This window comes from Lonchura striata, chromosome 9 (assembly GCF_050655825.1).
Source record: "Lonchura striata isolate lonStrDom1 chromosome 9, ASM5065582v1, whole genome shotgun sequence".
Taxonomy (NCBI): Eukaryota; Metazoa; Chordata; class Aves; order Passeriformes; family Estrildidae; genus Lonchura; species Lonchura striata.
The window spans coordinates 9,004,918-9,025,938 of record NC_140711.1 but is presented as its reverse complement, the minus strand read 5'-3'; the positions used below and the strand labels follow the sequence as shown (position 1 = coordinate 9,025,938).

General features: G+C 38.5%; 1 long non-coding RNA gene across 2 annotated transcripts in view; it reads right to left on the bottom strand.

Annotated features, from left to right (window-relative positions):
- The window catches only part of LOC110483651 (uncharacterized), a 28,046-nt gene extending 15,378 nt beyond the window's left edge, over window positions 1–12,668 (bottom strand). The window contains exons 1-2 of one of the 2 annotated variants that reach the window (XR_014957172.1): window positions 12,523–12,668; window positions 5,719–5,894 (exon numbers count right to left, since the gene is read on the bottom strand). This is a non-coding gene — a long non-coding RNA (uncharacterized LOC110483651). Of the gene's footprint in view, window positions 1–5,718; window positions 5,895–12,522 lie in introns of those variants that run through there. The other variant, XR_002467614.4, reaches the window with a different exon arrangement.
- Between the last annotated feature and the right edge of the window lie 8,353 nt (window positions 12,669–21,021).

The window sequence follows — 21,021 nt, the reverse complement described above, 5'->3', positions numbered from 1 at the left end:
TATCCCTTTTCAGGCTGTACATGCTGCAGGGCTGCAGACCTCAGATCTCTGCAGTATTTAGCCATTTGGGGATGAAAGTTTGAAGTGTCTCAAATCTCTCTCTTCTCCTCCACCATGACCCATGGAGCAGACACCCGCTGAAGGTTAGATTTTGCAAAAGGCCTGCTCATTACTGGCTAAAATATTTCACTACATTTTACCTTAAATGATCTTTAAAACTCTCTGAGTTAGTCTCGGGCTCTGGGGCCATCAGGGGATATTTAAAGCACACTACAGAAGCCCATGGATGCAGTTCACTGGAGCAAGACTTCCACCTGGATGACACATCAGGTGAGGAGCAGGGGATGGTCACTGAAACATGATTTCCACCTGGATGGCTCATCTGGTGAGGAGCAGGGGATCCTAAATCCTCCCTGTGTGAGGAGACCCTGCTGGGGCTTGGCCTGTGCGGTGCAGGGGGACCCCTGGAGCAGCTGTGTCCTGGGCAGTCCCATCCCTGTGTCCCTTCTGGAGCACAGGAGTGTCTGAGGACTTGCTGCAATTAGGACATTTAACAGTGTGACTGTTTGGGCACAAACATGAATCACCTCACATCCCCTGGTCACAAACAAATAGCTCAGGTGACCTTCACACACTGCGTGGCCCTGCCTGGTGCCATAGTGAGGAGCTGACAGGATTCACTAAACAGGAACCAGGCCTTGTTGGGACAGATGAATGTTTGACAAGAAAGTTTCACAGGGATGTACTCTTGGCAGAAAGCTCTCTGAATGTAGAACCTGAGAGCAGAATAGAGATGGAAGCAAGTTTTGATATAGAAGAATAGTAGATGTCTAAATTAAGAATTGCTGAGCCAGTCGTTACTGGACAACTAAGAAAGCAAAGGTTAAATTGAGTTGGAAGGGGGTTTCATGAATAGAGCAAAGGATATGTTGACCACAAACAAACGAGATGTTTTCACCAAGCAAAAATAGGCCTTAGGAAAAGCAGAAAGATACTATAGGCAAACAAACATGCTGATGTGGCAAGTAGAAAAAAGGTCTAAGAATTTTCCCCTGCAAGAAAACTGAAAAACAACTTTAACCTTAAACTGTAACATACTAACTCATGTGATTGGACAGTAATGACCATAATATGGTAATGATAGTAGTTATGATAGGCTATAGATAATAGTAAAGGTATTTTATATGATGCTGATTGGTTGTTATGTATTAAGATGCTCAGCAAAGAAAAACATATAATGCATTGTAACCAGAACTAAAGGGTCTACAGGCTTGCCTGTGGCTGTAGCTGACAGTTTAGGTGTGGCTCTGTCCCCCACGACCCAAGACTGCTGTAACATTTTCTATACAACAAACAGCATTTTGTAGAGCCACCTGGAGTCCCACATCTCTTGTCACAGGCTCTTACAAGGCCTGGTATTTCCAAATGCAGGTCCCTGCACTCTGACCTCTCTCTTTGCACTGGGAAAATTCAGTCCATTTTTTTATGGGGCAAGAAAGCTCATACCCATCTTTTTTCTTTCATCACAGGCCTTTGAGCAGCCTGCTGTAGTGAAAGGTGTCTCTGCCCATGGCAGAGGAGAGGACAAGAGGAGTTAAAGTCCCCTTCCAACCCAAGCCAGCCTGTGATTCCCTCAGCATCCAGCCTCCAAGTCAGCTGTGCAAAATCAGACATGAGAAGAATTTATCGAGTTTGCTAATGACACTGACCTGGTTTTCCTTCTGACCCTTTCTTTATTTTCCAGTGACCACCTTCCTTCATAGCTCTTAATGACATTTAGAACCAGATTTTTAATTAATGTGCCTAAGAAACATTTAGTTAATTAGGATTTTAACAAATACCTCATAGGCTAGGTATATCAGCTCTTCCAATGAGGTAGGCATATAAATGTTTTTGAAAATCAGTCAGACATCTATCTGCAGCTTACAGTAACTTATGAACTTACAATATAAAATCTAATCTTTAAGTTCTGGATATTCTAAAATATTTTGTATTTCATGATGTGTGTCATGCATATATACAGAGGGAATATTTCTCAGTCTCTTTCAACCAAGAATAGAAAACATTGAAAAAAATACAAACCTCAATCCTTTGAGCCTCATAAACTTTCTAAGGAAATTAACTGTCCTGTAATACTGCTGGTAGAAAATGACTGTGAGTTGCAAGCAGTATTCCAAAGCACAGTAGCAAGAGTAATTGGCTTCCCCCTCTATCCCAAAGTCCTTGACCTTTTGCTCCTCATTAGGGACATAAAACATGGGGAAAACAGTTACATTTGTCATATTTCTTGTAAAATTATACAAGTAGAAATTGAAACAGTTTGGAGTCAATAAAGTGAATTTGAAAAGCTGCCTGTAGGAAATTGCTAAGAATAGAATTCCTCAAATCCCTTTGAAGTGATTTTGTAGTTATGCTACGAGCACTTGTACAATGCACTTCAAAGTATTAAAACTTTAACAGAGAAATTATAAACGAAGCTGTAAAATTTAAAGATGCTAAGACATCTGCTACTGTTCTGGTATTTAAATCACAGATTCTAGTGAATAAAAGCATCATACAAATACCTGGATTTGGAGACATTCTGATCCCTACTTTTCTCCATATAATTCATTACTGGCATTAAAGGCATTGAGAGATAGCAGAATTGAAACATACTGTAACCAACACATGGTTGGTTCTCCTGACTTTAGTGGTATATTTATTTAAATCCCTGACCCCATGAAGCAGAATATCATCCTACATAAGTTCTGATGCTATTGACAAAAGTTTGTAACTTGCTGCTAAGACAAAACAATTGCCTGAACTTCAAGCCCTAAGACTTAAGAAGTAAATAACTTTAGACAACATCTGACAACATATTTCAGACACAAATATTAATGTGTACATTAATAGAGGCACTAATGTTGCCTCAAACAGAAGCATAAGAAAACAATATTGATAATAATTTAATTAAATAGGGAACATTAAAATAACTGATGTATCAGCACAGAAATGTTGCATTTCCAAAATTGCAGTTGAACGTCTCTTGATGAGAATATTCATGCTGTGAATCAACACTGAAAGAAACAGTAGTTGCTGTAAAGGAGGAGGAGAGAGAGCTCCAGTCAAGGGTGTAAGATTAATTGCCACTCCAATCTACCACTCCTAAGTAATTTACAATAGTCAGTCAGCTTCTCTGTCATCAGAAGTTAAAGCAATAAGGCAAGCAAAAATAATTGAACATTCAGGTTTTTTGCACATCTACTAGTTCTGCATATAAAGTTGTTCTATACTGTATATTTATATACATAAAACACACATATATATGTATAATAACATGTATAGTTTTGTAGGAATACCAGATGTACAAATATGACTTTAATTGCAATGAAGGATAACACAGAGATACCCAGCAGTGTATTTGGGACACAAATAACACACCTTGCTAGGTATCTGTATGTTAAGGAAAAGATAAATTACCAGCAGTACCCCCTCATGCAAAATACCCTATTTAGAAACCCCACAGAAAAGACCTGAGCCCAGTTTTGTCTGTAAACAATGTGTAGCATCAGGGTACTCAAATTTACTTTTCTTTTTTTTTATATATATATTTTCTATGTATTGATCTATGATTTCAGTGTAGAAAATATTTGTATTCTTGTGTTATGTTTCTTCACAACATGTACTATTTCTCTCCCTTGCCCACTGGCACAAGTAAAATAACTCATAATCAATTAGCAGCACAAATTTTCTCTTTAAAAATCTGACATATTTGAAATTTTACATGTAAATTGCAGTAACATTCCATTTATTACAATGCATAATTACCAGACACATTTGCTAATTATGATTTAGGCACAAAACATGAGATACAGAAATGATATCATTCCATTGTAACTTGTTCTCTGATTCACACATAAAGCAATCTATTTATTTACAACAACAACAACAAAAGTTTAATCCTTATAGTCAAAATCTGGTTTGTGAAGACTTGCCTCCTTTTCTTAGGGGAGCAAATAGAAACCAACAGAAAGACCTATTAAAGGTGTTTACAAAATTGCTTGTTGAACAAACTTTGATGTCCAGATACATAACTAGTTTTCTAAATCTGCAAGTTTCAATGTACAGAAATCTTTCCAGAATACCTCCTGACATTTTGAAATTTATTTATTTATCTATTCCCTACCAATCTGCTTATTAAACAACTTCTTTATTTATTATGAAACAGGGAGTTTGCATATCAAAGTATAATCGTGGGTTTTGTGATTTTTTTTTCCAATATCCCATGCTGGAATACATTTACAAAGCTGTCTTGTGCAGACATTTTCAAATATCACTTTACAAATCTCTCTTTGCCAAGGAAGAAGGGTCCATAAGAGCTGCTGTGGTATGGCCAGGGCTGCAGGCTCCCGGAGGCTGCGGTTACAGACCTCCAACATTGCCACATTCTTCTTGTCTAGCCCTGTAATTTTTTTGCCAGGTACTCTGTATGTTAAGTTGTTTCATTTCAATTGCCCTGAGGGTTTCTTCCTCACTAACTAATGGGGAGCTTGATGCATCATTACTTTAACATAGAACAATGTGATAAAGCTGTAGGATTCTCCAGTAAAAAAATTACTGGTTCTGTTCTTAATAAATTAGTTCTCTAAATATTCAGCTGTACATCAGCAAGGCCTTTGTATTTAGAATGGTATTTAGGAGAAATATTTTACTGGGCTCATCTAATTTCTATAAAACAAAGGATTATTTAAAACAGTTTACACACAAAAAACGTATGGAGACAGGGTGAAGATATTAACTTGCTCCATACAAACGGCACAAAACACTGCATATTCATAAATGTCAAGAACAGGTTTGTTTTCTTTTAATAGCCTAATTAAACTGAAACAACATTAGGAGACCTTTGGGGGCTACAGCAGAGGTTGTGTTTTGCTGTTCATTCTGTAAGGTCCTGATCTGAAGCCTCAGAATGGCTTAGGAATCATTTCCCAGTCACCTAAACAGAGCTGAGGCAGTTCAGAGAAAAGCTGTCAGGCTGCAGACAAATCTCATTCTGTCTACATTCCTGTTGACTCAGTTCCCAAATTTGCATTTCTCTGTCTTTTGCATATTCTTTGTCTGAAAGTTTTAATTACAAAATTCAGGTTTTCCTCTCACAGCAATCTCAATGGAAAGAGACCATCTTAAAAGATGTTTTGTTGGTAGTCCTTTTCCTCTTTGGTGCTCTTATGTTGGGATAACAGCTCAGGTATCTCCTGTTAACTTAAGCAGTCTACCACACACCTTCATTGTTTTGAATTTCTGCCAGCATCCTCCAGCAGTTTCCTTGCTGACTCCTGTGCATCTCTGCCTATGACCTTCTGTCTAAAGCTTAAAGATTAAGAGCTCCCAAATGTACAGACTTGACTGATGGTGTTTAGACCAGTCCTTGCAATTTTCAAATCCTACCACTGATCTAGAGCTGAATATCAGAAGGTCATGGCACTGACACCTTAAACAAGCCCTCATTTCTTTATCACATTGAGTCCAACAAGATTCTGGATGTACGGTACATCCAACAACAAACAGTACCTTAATTCCCACTTTTTGGCAAAAAGGGTGATGCTTCTCATATTAACCTACACTGCCTCCCAAAAGTACTTGGTTTATAACATATTTGATTTCTTCCAAAAACCTGAGCCCTTATCTATGCCTGGGATAGAAAAAATAGTCATTTAAGAAGATGAAAAGAGTAATTACCAGGTATATTAATAACATATTGATAATCCACCTCTTCATGCCACATGTTCAGAGTGGAGCCCTCCTATGTTCTGTGGTTCAGTGGACTGGAAATCCTGGCTGTATGTTTTATCTGCCCCAGCTCTTTGGAGAAGTCAGCTGCCTCCTGGACTCCCTTTTACACAGAATATCAGGACCTGTGCAAGGACAAAAACATGGGTTAATATTTCAGAAATTGCACAGAAAAATTATTATGCTATAAGGTCGCACTCATGTGTAAAGGGGCTGATCTGGTCCCAGGAAAATCAATACAGTTTTGTTATTGACTTTGCCGAGAGCAGCATTGATCTCTGAAGGCAACAAATGCATTGAATTAGGTTAGTAAATTACTGTTCCCACGACCAAGTTAAAAGACAAATGAGTAGTTAAGTGAGAGTCTGGTTACAATATCACATCACAGAGCTTCCTGGTTATTTTCTTGTGGAATTCAGACAGCAGAATTTCAAAGAAAAATATCCTCCAATCAGACACACGGGAGTTTTATATATAAAAAAATAATTTACAAACAGAAAGACTGTAAATCTGTCTCACACCAAAAGGAACCTAAAAATCAAAGTTAAAGACATCCTGTTAGAATGCTGAATAAAGACCAGCTGATTTCTTGACTGAGAATTTCACACAGTTCTGTCTAAATACATTAGAAAATGCATTCTGTCAGGACTGAATATTAAATTTAAATATGCTTTCAAAAATCCAGACTATATCTTGATTAATGAAGCTTTTCTTGATTAATGAACCATTGCAGAAAATCTCTGTGGGAGAATGCCATGTTAAAATGAAGAAGCTTTTAATACAGACTTTAAAACTTTTCTAAGTGGATATTCACACAGGTCTTAAGACTTGCATGATCCATTTATATGCACAGATTAGAAATGATGGCATTTCCTTTTTGCAGGGGTCTCGCGTGTCTGCTCCCAGTGATTACATGGCACAGTCAGGCAGTTCTCAGAATGAAACACTCCACAGAAAAAGATGACCTATAATGCAATAGGTTATGTACCACAGAAGACAGCCTATAAATATTTAAAATGTTGAATACAAGAAAAAGTATATTTATTTTTATTTGCTGTCTCATTCCAAGGGCAGAAGCACCTTCATTGCTAAAGATACTGACTCTGCATTACTCAAATATACATAGATATATGAATAGATAATAATATATAGTAATAGAAGGAAATGAAATTATTCCTGTGTTTATAAAATTCCCTTATAGTGAAATCTTATAGTGAAATAGTAAGCAAGCACTTGGCCAATATGAGCTCTTCAGTGGATAAATTCTTAATGACGGAAACTAGGCTAACACTTTTAAATTCTGTTTGCATATGACCTTATTTTCTTTCTCCCCTTTCCTTAACCTGGAATATTACCATTTTTTCTCCAAATAACCAACTTAAACTTGAGTGCTACAGAGAAGACAAGCCAGTGCAAAGCACTTAAATTCCTAAACAAGCAGCCGGACTCAATGTAAAATGGAGATTTTTGATTTGAGAACTTTTTTTGAAAATTCAACATGACACACATAAAATCTTTATTGTCAGCAGCCAAGCAGTTCAGAGCTAGTTCTGTAATCCCAGTGTGGGACCTAAAGTGCACACAGGAAGCTGGATTCAATTTTTCACTTAATTCCAGAAGTTACCCATTATCCTTCCTTACTAAGTAAAAGGGTTACTTTTCCTTGGCAGGGTCCTTGGTATGCAGAGCTAAAATTGGGTCTCAGTCACAAAAGACCTGTCAGTAGATATTAAATTATCTAATTACTACTGAACGTGTTATTGAACAAGTCATATTTAAAGTAGGAATGACACAAATCAAAATCCATTCTTAAAATAGCCCTAAGTGATACACACGCACCAATAGAGCTTCAGCATTCTGCTACTGTCATCCACAGTGTCCAGTGCGAGTCACAGCTGAGACTTGGGAAATTATACATTCTCAATACTTTTGGCTTAATAGGAGATGTGGTGAGAAGTGATGCAAGCAAAATAAAGCAGTCCAATCAAGATTCTACTTTCTAAAAGACAACAATTTCAGCCCACGGGGGTTTTATTCATCAATAACAATTGCAGTGAGACCCAACACAGAAAGTAGATCTTTAATATCAATAACACAAAATGCTACCTTGCTAATGAAGACATACGAGTTTATTGATTAGTTGTGCAGAAATGTTTATGTTGGTTTTGCTTCTAATTGCTCATATATGGATGACTCTTCAATTTTACTGCATCTGCAAGCAAGGACTTGTAGAAATGGCAGTGATGGATTTATTATATCTTGTCTCCCCCCTCCCATCCTTCTTACAGCCTAGATTTCCCCCAAGGTGGGTTCTGCTGTGCTTGGTGTGCACCAAGCACAGGCAGAGTGAGGTAGGATCATGTTCACCCTATGGAAATCCAGCTCACCTTAATCATGTGTGGGTTTAGGAAACACTGACCAGGCTCTGCTGCCACTTTACTGCCAGGGGCCTGGGCTGCAGGACCCAAGGCACCACCAGAGCCACAGGCAGCAGCAAGCTGCCAAAAGAATGCAAAGCCACCAAATCAGACAGAGGTCCTCAGAGGCGTTCCATCAGATCAGCCCCTTGAAGGACACGATCCACAGACATTTGCCTGTCCTTGTTATGGCCAAACTGCCTGCCCCAAAAGCCTGCAGCTTAACAGTGCCCACAGCAGCTTCTCAGAGAGCAAGAACAACCTTGGGCTCTTGGAATAGGGGGGAATGCACTTTGAATACACTTCAAAGAGTGTGAACAAAATGAGGTTTAATATACACATTACTTCTAAAACTGCTATGATTTTTCTTTCTTTTTGCTTGGTTTCTTAGGTTCATATGGACCAGATGCAAAGTTCACAGCCTAAACCTATGACACTTCAGAGGTGTGCAGATTCAGCATTTGGTTTAGTCTGACTTCTAGAAGAAAATATCAGGAGAGATACATACAATCTGATCGTCTTAATATAAAAGATTTTTCAAGTAAAAAATTGACATGAACTACCAACTAAATTCTTTACAAAAAATCCCAAAAGACATACACATATGGAGCAAAAAATCTAATTCTTTGACTTGTTCAAAATGATGAATAAAAACTGTAATTTTCTACATGGCTCCTTCCTAATAAGTAAAGCCATCTCCTCTTATTCAGTCCCTCAGAAATCATTATACATAAAACTCCACAGGAACTGGTTTTCCAAACCCATCATCTCTTTCCTTTAAAAGTATTTCATATACTTGTAAATATGTATGCATATATGAAATCATAAAAAGTGTATGTCCTACATATATGGCCTAAAAGATTCCACCATAATTAGCAAGTAAACTGTTAGGTCATTAGTCCAGCAGGACTGGATATGCTAGGCAAATATGGCCTGTTCATTGCCATATTTTAACAAAATAAGAAAATAAGAAAAAAAATTAGGAGTAACTCATCATTAGATGCACAGGATATTTTGCACATTTTAGGGCCTGCAAACAAGTGTAAAACTTTTATCTCTGACTTGTAGAGACATATACTATGTTTACAATATGCATATTTATCATCAGCTACATTTCAGATATTTCAGTTTTCAGAAGTCATATTTTCCTTTGCAGTAGAAAACATATCTAAATGAGATTTCGCAGTGGGAAAATTCCTGAAACTCTGATCCTTCTTTCTTTTAAAGATGTCAGAAATTAAATATTTGCACTGATATCAATGGGGCATTAAATCTGTAACTAATTCCATATGTGTGTAAGCTATAAGGACTAGAAGTGTAGAAGGATGCTGTACAATAAATCAAAAACATAGAAAATTCTGCAAGGTTGCTGAAGCAAGTTGCTCCAGGCAAAGAGGATATGAAAATTAAATCACTTTATGGGAGGAAAAACCGTATTTACCCTCTAAGTATTAATTACTTCTAATATAGTAGCATGTGGATGATTCAACACCTTTATTCATGCAAATATACACCCATAAAGAAAAGGAAGGTTCTAGACCCAAAGGGTTAGACCTTTTGGCTCAGTTTTTAAATACTCAAAAGACTGAGTCAACCCTGGGCACATGGTCACAGAGGAGAGTGATTTGTACATCAATTTCTAACTAAAGCTCAAATCAAGGGTTATTTAGCTAGATCATTATTTTTCATAATGAAAGTGAGAAAACTTTATATAGATAATTGCTGCAATAAGATTACAGCTGTCAGTACAGTTTACAACCTTTATTTATATTTAGCTGTTCAAAATGACTACCGTGATGAAATGAAGTGACAGATAAAATGGTCCAATGGTTAACTTACCTACTGTTAAATCTTTTTTTCTATGAGCAGCAGAATTAGGTTTGATACCCACCGGCCCCAGTGTGACCTTCACTGGCAAAATCTTTAAGTGATAAATTAAATTTCTTCCATCTACCTGTTTACAGATTTATCTTGCTCTGGAACAGACCTTCAGCAGTGGAGACTCCATGCCAATGGAGGTGTATTAAAATCAAGAGACAGACTGCTGTAGACAACAGATCAGATATGTTGTTAACCAGCCATGTGGTAAAAAATACAGATTTCAAGTTCCATAAGAAAGCTCTGGCACCCTGGTACAGAGAGGTCAGCAGAGCAGGCCTCGCCAAAAAAAAGGCCAATGAATTTCTTGATCTGTCTTCTGGCATGCTTCAGCCCTGTGAATCAAATAACTGAGGAAGGCTCATAAAAGTGAGTAAACAAACATAAAAGGGTGGCCCTGAGTGCTATTGTATTTCAGAGCTGGCTCACTGCTCTTGTTAAAGGGCTGCTACAGACATATACAAAGAATCATATGAATAATGTTGGAGCCATCTACCTACAGCACAGAAACGTGATCTTTTCTGTTCAAATGTGTCTGAAATTTGTTAGAACTGGAAAAAAGATTATGCTTGCCTAAAAAGGCCATGATCTCACTCTCAGTGCCTTTTTTTGATAGAGGGCTGGGAGGTGAAAGAAGCCCAAAATGTATTCAGCCCTTGCTGGCTTAATAACTTTAACATACTATTTCTGATGAAGATGAAAAAATCAGACTTGTAAAAACTGATCATAAAAAGAAAAAAAAGAGGCTTTAACTAACAAAGGAGGAAAGGAAACTATGGGAGGCAGCTTAATGTTCAACATCGGGTAACAATACAGAAGTCTGAAGTCTTTTACTCATTAATTTGAAAGGGTTTGGCTCCAACTCTTTATTTTGGCTTTTCATTTTTGTTTGTTTGTTTTTCCCTCCCAAAGGAAATCTGGACTGTAGATGATTACTTTGAAAACAAAGCAGTACAAAACTGTGGCAGAGAGACTCTTCAAAAGAGATAATTTGAGGAGTATAACATGCTTTAAATTAACACTCAGTTGCAGCAGTGATGAGCCTCAGGGTTTGGTGACACAGCCTCACATTAATTACTTGCTAAAGGAATGGGATTGTCTGCAATACAACACAAGGATAAATATTAGGATAAGCAGTTTCAAGAGGTTAGGCTAAAAGAAAGCCTTTTTTTGAAAACATTAAGAAATCTGGGGAGGTTAAATACAAAGTTGAAACTAATACAGATACACACAATACCCTTTTCTAATTAGCATGAACCTCTGACTAGGGATCTGCTCACAGAAGAGCACTAGAGATAAGACAGCTGTTTATGTCCACAACTGAATAGCAGAGCTTTTTAATCTATTAAGAAATGAAACACTACATTGAAAACAACATAAGTTGGTTACTCATTTACAGAATGAGATCTGCTAAATTTTCATAGAACTACAAACTGATTTCATGTTAATCTCTGTGGGGATTGGACCTGAACTCATGAACCACTGCTGATCAAACAGGATCTTTACAGACCATGAACTCCCTGTTCAACCTTTTGTGGAAGTTTGATCATTTAGAAAGTGTTCAATAAGGTATGCTGTGAGCCAGAACTCTGTTACTGGGGAGAGCTCTCATGAGACACCTCAGACCATCCTGCTGGAGCACTGCTAACCACTTACACATTAGGGGCACACCTGCAGAGCATTGGATTCTCCAGAAGAGTAATTTCCATTCAGCAGAAACAGCAGCAGGATTTCAAATTCACTCTATGATCCAGATGGAGAAATGAAACTATTTTCCCTTTAGCTACTGTCTCAACCTCTGACAAGCCATGGCTTAATTATGTTATCACCTTTGGTAATGTGCCTAGTCAAAACTGCCATACACTATTGTGTGTTTTTAATAAACTCATTACAGTTATACAGGAGGAAAATAGATTTTTCTGTGATCAGGATCTCCGCTTTACAGCAGAATGGAAACCAGTCAGAATAGGGGTGCCAGAGGCCTGACTCTAATCTACCTCCTGCAAATTCCTTAGCTAGGGAAATGTTCTTTCATTATTTAAAGTACAGTTGCCTATTAAAATTTACATTTTAAAATGTCACCTTTTATCTTAGTTTACTAGTTGAATGTTTTGGAAGACAGATAAAATGATGCACTCTCCTGTGGATTAAGAAGTGTAACTGAGGTTTGGGTTGGAGGCACAGGACCCATGCTGTTATCTGTGGCTTGAAAAATATATAAGCTCAAGAAAAATCACAGTATTGCCATATCATGTTTCAGCTGTTCTGTTTGCTAGGGCCATCACTCTTGTTCATTTTTTTTTTTTTCTACTTTCTCAGAGTGGACTAGCCCTAACTTGTACAAACCTCTATGCAATTCCAAATCTTGCACTTGCCTTCTGTGAGACCAGGGTGGGGTGAAGTGGTGTTAAGCCAAGTTTGTCAAAGAATAGAAACACAAAACATTTCACACTCTTACCCATCCTAGAAGTTTTCAAATACAAGAGAGAAGTGGCAGGCACCAAAGAGTTGAAAGGCATCCTAGGACTTCAAAGCAGCAGCTGTTTTCTCTGAAAAATACAAGTGGCCACTCGCTGGGGTCACCTGGGAATGCCAAGGACAATTCTGGAAAAAGCCAAGCAAATAAATAAATATTTACCAGCAAAATGGATGTCTGCCTCCCAGAGAATATTTTCTTCTGCCAAACTAAGAAGGTGTTTAGGAACATGGACAGAAATAAACATTCCCTCACTGTGGAGGTGGAGTGCTCCGACTTCTATGGATTTTTAGAATTAGTTCAAGGAAAAATTAGTAGCGTGTTCCAAACACTCCAGGTGACCTGTGCCAAATGGAGCAGCTGGCATTAATAGAGTAAATTAGATGATTATATTAAAGATGAATAGCACAGATTTACAAAAATAAATATCTAACACTGTTTAGAATTCAAATCAGCTCCAGTAGCAGCAGTCCTAACGGATACAAATGAACATAGAATTAAAGTGTAGGTATGAAAATCAGATTCTCTATTTACTTTCCCACCACAATTCTGACTTTGTGAGTGTAGAACAAATCTGATGTGATTTTTTTTAGGTTTAGCAAAAAGAAGTCCCCATCACTGTGGCATATTAAGCACCTACCAACATCTTGTCACCTGGGAAAGACTGTAATGAGATCAGAACAAAGGTGCAGTTTGATCTTACTGGAAACCAAAATTCCTTCAATAAAATGACCTTGATGCTTTGCTCTGTGGTCAAATGAAAGCAAAATGTTTGGGGCTTAGGGAATGGAGAACTGAACAGACTTTCTCAGAATAGGAAATAGCCCAGTGCTTACACTATTTGGCCTAGACAGGGGTTTTGTTTTGTGAAGTAAACACGTGAAGCTGCATCTTTACATCGCTGTGAGAATGTCTCAACCTGTGCTACTGGCCATTCTGAGCACTAATCACTCTCCTACTCCAGAGACTGTCTAAACTTGACCCAAAAGGACAATGTTTTTCTACAAAATATTCAAATCTTTATGTAGAGAGGCAGGGACAAATGTTTCCTGGGAAACGCAGGAAGAAAAACATCTAGCTGTGGGTCTGCAGCCTTTCTCTAATGGAGTATTTGTGTTGGCAGTAATAGGATTACCTGCATCATTAAAGGTTGCAGGAGCTCTCCCTTGGCAGGTGCAGTAAATGAAGAAAATGATTTTCAGACTATTTGGTTTATAACAGAAGGGCTTAATTATAGCTGCAACGAGGCTGAGCTGCACAGATCATGGTGCTCAACATCAGCTCCAAAAAACTAACATTCTACATCCAAGGGGTGCTGGAAGCAACACTGTGGGATAATGATGCATGGAAGCAGCTTTCTCAGGTTCTGACAAGGAGAAAGCAGCATCATATTATTTCCTCCCCCATCTAAGGACAATTAGGGAAGGAAAGCATTCCAATGTGCTCCCAGTGCATCACACAGTGCAGTCAATCCAAGGCAGTTTCACATGGGGTCACCCTTCTGCTGAGCACTGCTGCAGCACTCAGCTGAAAACCACGCAAAGCCTCAGGACACTGAAGAACAAAAGCCAAAACCAGGAGATCTGGCTCACTTATGGAAGAGGCTGTGGGAAAGAAAAATAATCAATTCCTAGCTAATGGAAGACATTACTTTTAACCTGTTCTCAATCCCGAGGCTTCAATTTGGGGTGAATTACCCTTCTACCCTCTCAGTCTGAAGAATATTTTTTTCCTGTGCACAAAATGTGCAATTTAACTAAGTCTATTTAATATCCCAATTCTAAAAAGCCTTCCTCTTCCATCAGTCCTATTAAAAACAGTAGTTATTCCATCAAGTGAATATGATGGCCCAAAGTACCACGGCTGGTCCAAGATCTAAAAGGAAAAATTTTGCCTAAAGCTCCTGACTATCAGAGATTGATCTTTTTTTAAGACAGCAGTTGTACTTAGGCAATTGGCCAAAAGGCCAAACTAATAAATTTAATCTTGACTATATATATACACATATATTTTTCAGGGTTGTTTATTCAGGTATTCATTATATTTGAAACAATGCCAGTATCAACATGGAGCAGTAACTAAGGACATGATCCTGCACAGATATGAGGATAGTTATAAACTTTGCAAAGTCCATCTGAAAAGAAGAAATGGGGATTAACTGTACTGAATACAAGTCTGGATTTGTACTTTCAAAACTAGGTCAGGCTGCCACATAAATCCATCAGAAGAGGAGTAAGCCTTGTACAGAACTCTAGGGTAGAATTCCCTATTATTTCAGGTACTTTTGTCTGCAGAGGAGCTTACTCACAGCCTAATGCTGAAGCATCCAGGCAGCCTGGCAAGGTGGTGATAAGAAATACAGTGGGGAAGGCTCCTTTCCTCACAGAGCACCCAAGACATCCACAGAGCTGATGTGCCGCAAGCCCTGGCGTCCAGAATATCCCTCACTGATTGCTCTGAGCAGCTCCCACACAATGCCAGGTCTGAGCCCTGCACTTCCCTTCTGCTCCCTTTCCTCACGTGTGTTTGTAGCAGTGAATGGCTTTCCCAGGGAATTTGCCTGCAGCAGAACCCATGGAACACAGCACTGTGCAGATGCTCACTGCCTCGTGCTTGCACATCCTCTCTTTGTGCACACATTTGAAGACGTGCCATGGAGTTACTCCTCTGTGCACAGTTAAGTGCAAGAGTAGTATTTCCTGTGCTGTCCCTGCCAAGGAAGCACACATGCAAAGCTGTCAACAGGACAGGCAACAACAGCCCTGTATGAATTAAAGGAAATGTAAGAGATGCCTTATAAAAGCTACTAACAACTATTAATGACAGTACTTAAAGCAGCCCTGTGGCCCAAGGTGCTTGGCAGACACTTTGCATCAAGTGAGTGGAAAGCTCTAAAGCCTGTGCTTTAAATGCTTTGACACTGGGATTCCAGTCACTGATCACCAAGATACAGCACCACTGTCCATCCAGCCCCAAGTGACAAAATCATTCCAGACCACACCTTCCTAACCAGATTCTCTTGCTGAGAGGCGGATTGAGCAAGATTAGGCTCTCTTCCAATTTTTTTCAGTGATTTTTTTGGATTTCAGTGGTAGATTTTTCTATCAGATTCTACTCCAACCCAAAATGGCAGGGTTTTTTGAGTTAAAACACCCTGAAACTTTTAAAAAAATAAAAGTAGTCTGAATCAAAAGATCCTGGAATCAGAATTCTAATTTAGTTTTTGTGGATCAGGTGATTACAGGAGATTATTCAGCATAAATAATGCTGCATATAAAAAGCATAACAATCTTACCAAAAAATATTTCTATTTTTCACTTTATTCCATGCCCCATCTGCTTCAGATGATTTCATTTCTGCCTCTCAGGATCTGGAGAGATCAGTATTAATTAAAAGAATCTATACCAGTTCAAGATTCTAAGACCTAATGCTATGGTATAAAAATATAGACAAATTGAATTCACATTGGTAATGGCAATTACACAAGTGAATTGTTGTATATTTATAGAAGCAGGCTCCAGAAAGTCCCAGCTGAAGCCATACTGACAGCAGCCAAAATGGCCTTTATAAGAAACTGTTGCCTTTTTCTTGCTGGTTCCAAGTCTGCCAGCCCTGTGCTGGGGGTACAGCAGCCACCTGCTTCCAAAGGATTCTGAGGAATAGCACACAATTCTAGGTAAATGAGAAACATTTATGCAACTCCTTTTTTAGCTTTGCAGCTCGTGGTACAGATTACACTCCAAACTAAAATAAGACAGACAGTAATTGATGCACTGCACTTCAGTGCCCTTCCACAGTGTCCAATGCTGGCTGCTTCTAGAAAAGGGAAATGGATCACTCAGCCCTTCTATGTCCTTTTCTATAAATCCATTTGAACTGGGCTCAGGGTGGGATAATCTAATCCAAGTATGGATTAATGTCTTGTTATCAAGAGTATCCTTCATTTTTGCATACTGCAAAAATTTAATGGCTGTTCCACCCATGAGGAGGAAGCTGGAATTTTTTCCTTAGGGACTTTGCATCTAATTTCAGAGAATATACTTGCTTTACAGGCTCTGAGTCCTGCTCAGATGCTCTCTTTTTACTGTTTCCTTAACCTGGAATACTGAAAACACACAAATGTCCTTTGAGAAAGGATTAATACTTTTCCCATTTTCTCACATTTTTCATCTCCACCTAAGTCCATTTGTCCATGCTAAGGCCACAGCATATTCAGAATGGTCTGTTTCTAGCAGTGCTGCTGTTACAGCACTCCCAGCGCAGAAATATTGTAAACCACATCTGCACCAGGAGACTGGGGGTGCTGCACAACCAGCCTGTTCAGAAAGGAAACCCAAATCATAATGGGGAATTAATGAACTCTCACAGGGTTGCAGAATTATTAGACCAGGACTTGGACAAGATATGCAGCTGGTGACTCTGGATTCTTCTGTTGGCTTTCCAAGATGGCAGAACAAAAGGCTGGAAACCTTGCATTTAATAAATGCAGCATGCAGCACAACAGAGAGGCTGTGTTCAACATCCTGTAAACCTCACTCCAGAGCCCTGCCTTTAAGAAAGAAGTGAAAAGAAAATTAAAAAAAGAGAAGGTGGCCTTTGGCCTTTGAAGCATGTTCTCTTCCTTACACAATAACTATGACTGATTCATACATCACAATAGTATACCTTGCCAGCTCTGGGCTTGGCTTAAGCCTTGTTTAACTTTTTAATAACATACTTAATATTAGCATCCAGGTGTAAGCAACAGCAAGTAGAGGCTAGCATAGTAATTCTGTTTCTACATGCATTTTAGGGATTCCTGAGAATAGCATTGTATTGTTCCTAGACGAAACAGCCAAACACAATAGCACTAGGTTTGATTATTCTCATGAATTCTGCTCTTTCTAATCTTCTTCAGTGCTCTCAACTTCCATTTAATAAATCATTTTAGACAGGCTCAGCCTTCATGCTCACATAAACTTTATGGAGCGACACATAAAGCAGGAAAAATTTCAGGTTCAGCATGAGTTTTTTCCTGAACTATAACTGGCTTTCAAATGAAAATGTCTTTACCATACCTAAACTACATATTTTTAATGCTAAACTTCCAAAGCTTGTTCTTGCTCACAAAGGAGCTAATGTGCCTCAGCCTTCCTTGTAACATCAGCAGATTCACAAGAGCTCAGGTTCTGCTTGCAAAAGGAAGGTGAAAATATCTGCACAGGCAACACTAGAGCATTTTGATCAGATTAATGGATCCATAATTCCCTTTAAATAAGAACATCCAGACATTTCTTACCAAATTGAGGGACCTGCAGCTTCACATTTCAGTCACCTTTTCCAAACATCTCCACAATGACTCTGCCTGTTGCTCTTTTGGAAGGGAAATGCTCAAGATCAGTCTGGGTTCCCAGTTTTGTCATGGGGACTGAATCTTCAAGGAGGAGGTGAGAGGTGGACAGGCATCTCCCCACTTCCACTTTCTATCAGGATGGTAGCTTGGCATGTATTGAACTGGGCAACAAGACAATTTTTTAATCCTGACCCCGTACATAGAGTGTGATTGCTGATGACTTGGTCACTCTGGAGAATGTCACTGACCATGAGGACAATAAGCATTTTACCAGACTGCACTGTAGGGCATTTCAAATAATTAAATAGTTTTAAGGAATATGATTTTCAGTTCACTGAAAAAGACAGAAAGTTGTATATTTTACAAATACCAGAAAAAAGCGAGCTTATTCTAACTTACCTCAGAAAGAGGCACTAAAATAGACTAAGGTGAATATAAACGAGAATAATTTATCATGAACATTCGGATGTAATTTCTATAAAGAAGAAAATACAAATAGCTGAACTTTCAGGTCAAAACATTGCCTTGAAATATCAATAACAATAACATTTACATTCATCTCAGTACCTATTGGAATGCATGCTTCTTAAAGCCGTATTCAGAAGGCAAACAAACAAAAATCATCATTGTAAACAAACATGAAATGTGAGGGTTTGCCTTCCTTCTAATCCAAGTTAAAGTAATTCTAATGTCTGTCCTATTCCTCCTTCAGTCCTAACAAAACATAAATAAACAATTAATTGTAGTCAAAAAGTGGGAGGGAAAAATTACTTTTAACTTCAAAGATATTGTATTTTAAATATACTGTTTCCCATGCTTCCTTCATACAAGGACAACAGCCCACAGTGAAGTGGGACAGAGCTCAGAGGATTATTGTATTTACTAACTGGCATACAGGAGACTTTATTTGTGTAAAACTATATTTGTTTTCTAACTAAATCATAATGTTAATATCTTTGATGATTTGCATAGAGTTAATGTCTATCTCACTTCAACTTTCAAATTCTGAGGATAAATTGATGAATTCCATAAAATATATTATGATATGCTCACCAAAAGCAAGCAAGCAGTACCTACAATGATATCCATTAAGAAGTAAATATTAACAGGGGAAAAAGGTGCTGGACAAGAAGGATGGACTGTTACTTTGCTCCTCCCACAACCAAAACAGTGTGGGTATTAATCAGCATGGTTTGGATATATCTTTGTATTTATTACTTTTGTTTTAACAGAAAAGTTAAACCCCCCCCTACATTAATTAATGTTCTTAAAACATATTTAATATGAGTAATTTCTGTAATCCTGTTTCTTCATTTTTCTAGGAGTTATGCAATGTCCAGTGTTTAGGGAGGAATTCTTGTAGTCTTGAATGAGTTTTCAGGCATGAGCTGTATTGTTCACACAGTCTATACATTTGCTCTAGAGAGCAAGCCTGGAAATATTTCATTATAATACTGCACATGCAATTATGTGGTGGGAACATGATAACACAAACCTGGCAAACAGCCAAAAAATCTGAGTCAAAAACTTAAAATTTATTAAGATATGAGATGCACTCTGTTGAGTGCAACATTTTGATTTCTCTCCCCCCGTTAGGTCCCAGCCTGCACTGTTCCCTCACTTCCCCCTTAGTCTAAGTCATGTAAAATCCTTGATATGAGAGAGCAGAAACTCCATTCTTTTACCCTGGTAGCTGACCACATTCCTGACATATAGAAATTCACAACTTTGTGAAGTTAAGTGTACCTAAAAAACCTGAAGATACATGGTGAACAAGATTAATAAATACAGAAGCTCACCCAATGGAGAACTTCCTCCTTTCTGCCTTTGCACTATGAAATGGAAGAGCTCCAGAAAACTCAGAATGTAAAAGGGATGATATCAAACAACAAAATCCCTGTATTGTTACCAACACTGAGCTTGTCAGTGAAGGTTTGTTCCTGAAGAGGCACATGTGCCCTTAAGAGTGGTTTGTAAGGACAACTTAATCTGAAAATCCAAGCACTGACATTGTTAAACTCTGTCCTTTGCTAACTTGTGCCCTTACCCAAATACTGTTGAGCTCTCAGAGTTTCAGCTGATTGACTTCAGAGGGCTTTGGATCAGAAGATCCTGGAGCATCCTGGACAACAGCTCTTGAAGGGAAACTGAAAAAATCTGTCTAATACCACCACATAAAATAAACAAGAACAGAATAGGATAAAAAGAGGAGAAAGGTATTCCAGAGGCACCTATGTGCTCTTTAAATATGTGATGGACTAAAAAGCATGTGAGGGTTGAATAACACATGCTTTCAGAAAAGTTTATAGTGATAAGCATAATGCCATTTAGATTTATCTCCCTTTCAACTGCAGACCCATGTGTACCCTCAGAAAATATTACCCTGTTTCATTAATTTTTAAAAAAAATAAGATTAGTTGGAATTTCTATCTTCAAAATCCACTCAGATGGGATATAGAGGGTGTGAAAACTGTCCTGACCCCTTCACTCTCAGAGACTTTTCCAGTTTCCCTGTCTGCCAGAAGCCTTCTCCTGGCAGAGGGGAGGCCACAGTGCTGCTCTCAACCCACAAGAAGCCCTGCATCCAACCACTTAGACCAGAAAATTATCTCTCCAGCTCTCTCTGAACATTATTTCTCTCAGAAAAATCCACAATTATCTGGAACTTTACCCATGCCCACCAAGAAGCACTTCTGCCATTCAGTCTTCTTGCTGTCTCTGAGAGCAAACACAAAATGATCTGTTCCACCCAGGACTAAGATACAAGTTCAGGTTTTAATACATTCTTTGCTTTTCTGATCCTCTTTCAGGCCCTTGGCACTACCAGCATGGATTTACTGTGGTCGAGTAAACAGAGCAGAGAACTCAGCATATGGGAATGATTTAAACTGTGTCATTAGCACATGGCAGGGGGCAGGGCTTCACTTGGATAGTTCACACATACCACACAAATTCTTTAAACAAATAGAGAGTTGTGCAGGGAGGAGAGGGGACCCAAATTTTCCATGCTCTCCCTCTCTGGTTTGGAGGGCTGGCTTTTTCCCCCCCCACAATGTGGTACCCAGTCTGTCAGAAAGTCTGCTCACACTGCCCATGTTTCAGGAAGGCTTTGGCAATGCACAAGCAGCTCTAGACTCCTGCTGTGGACA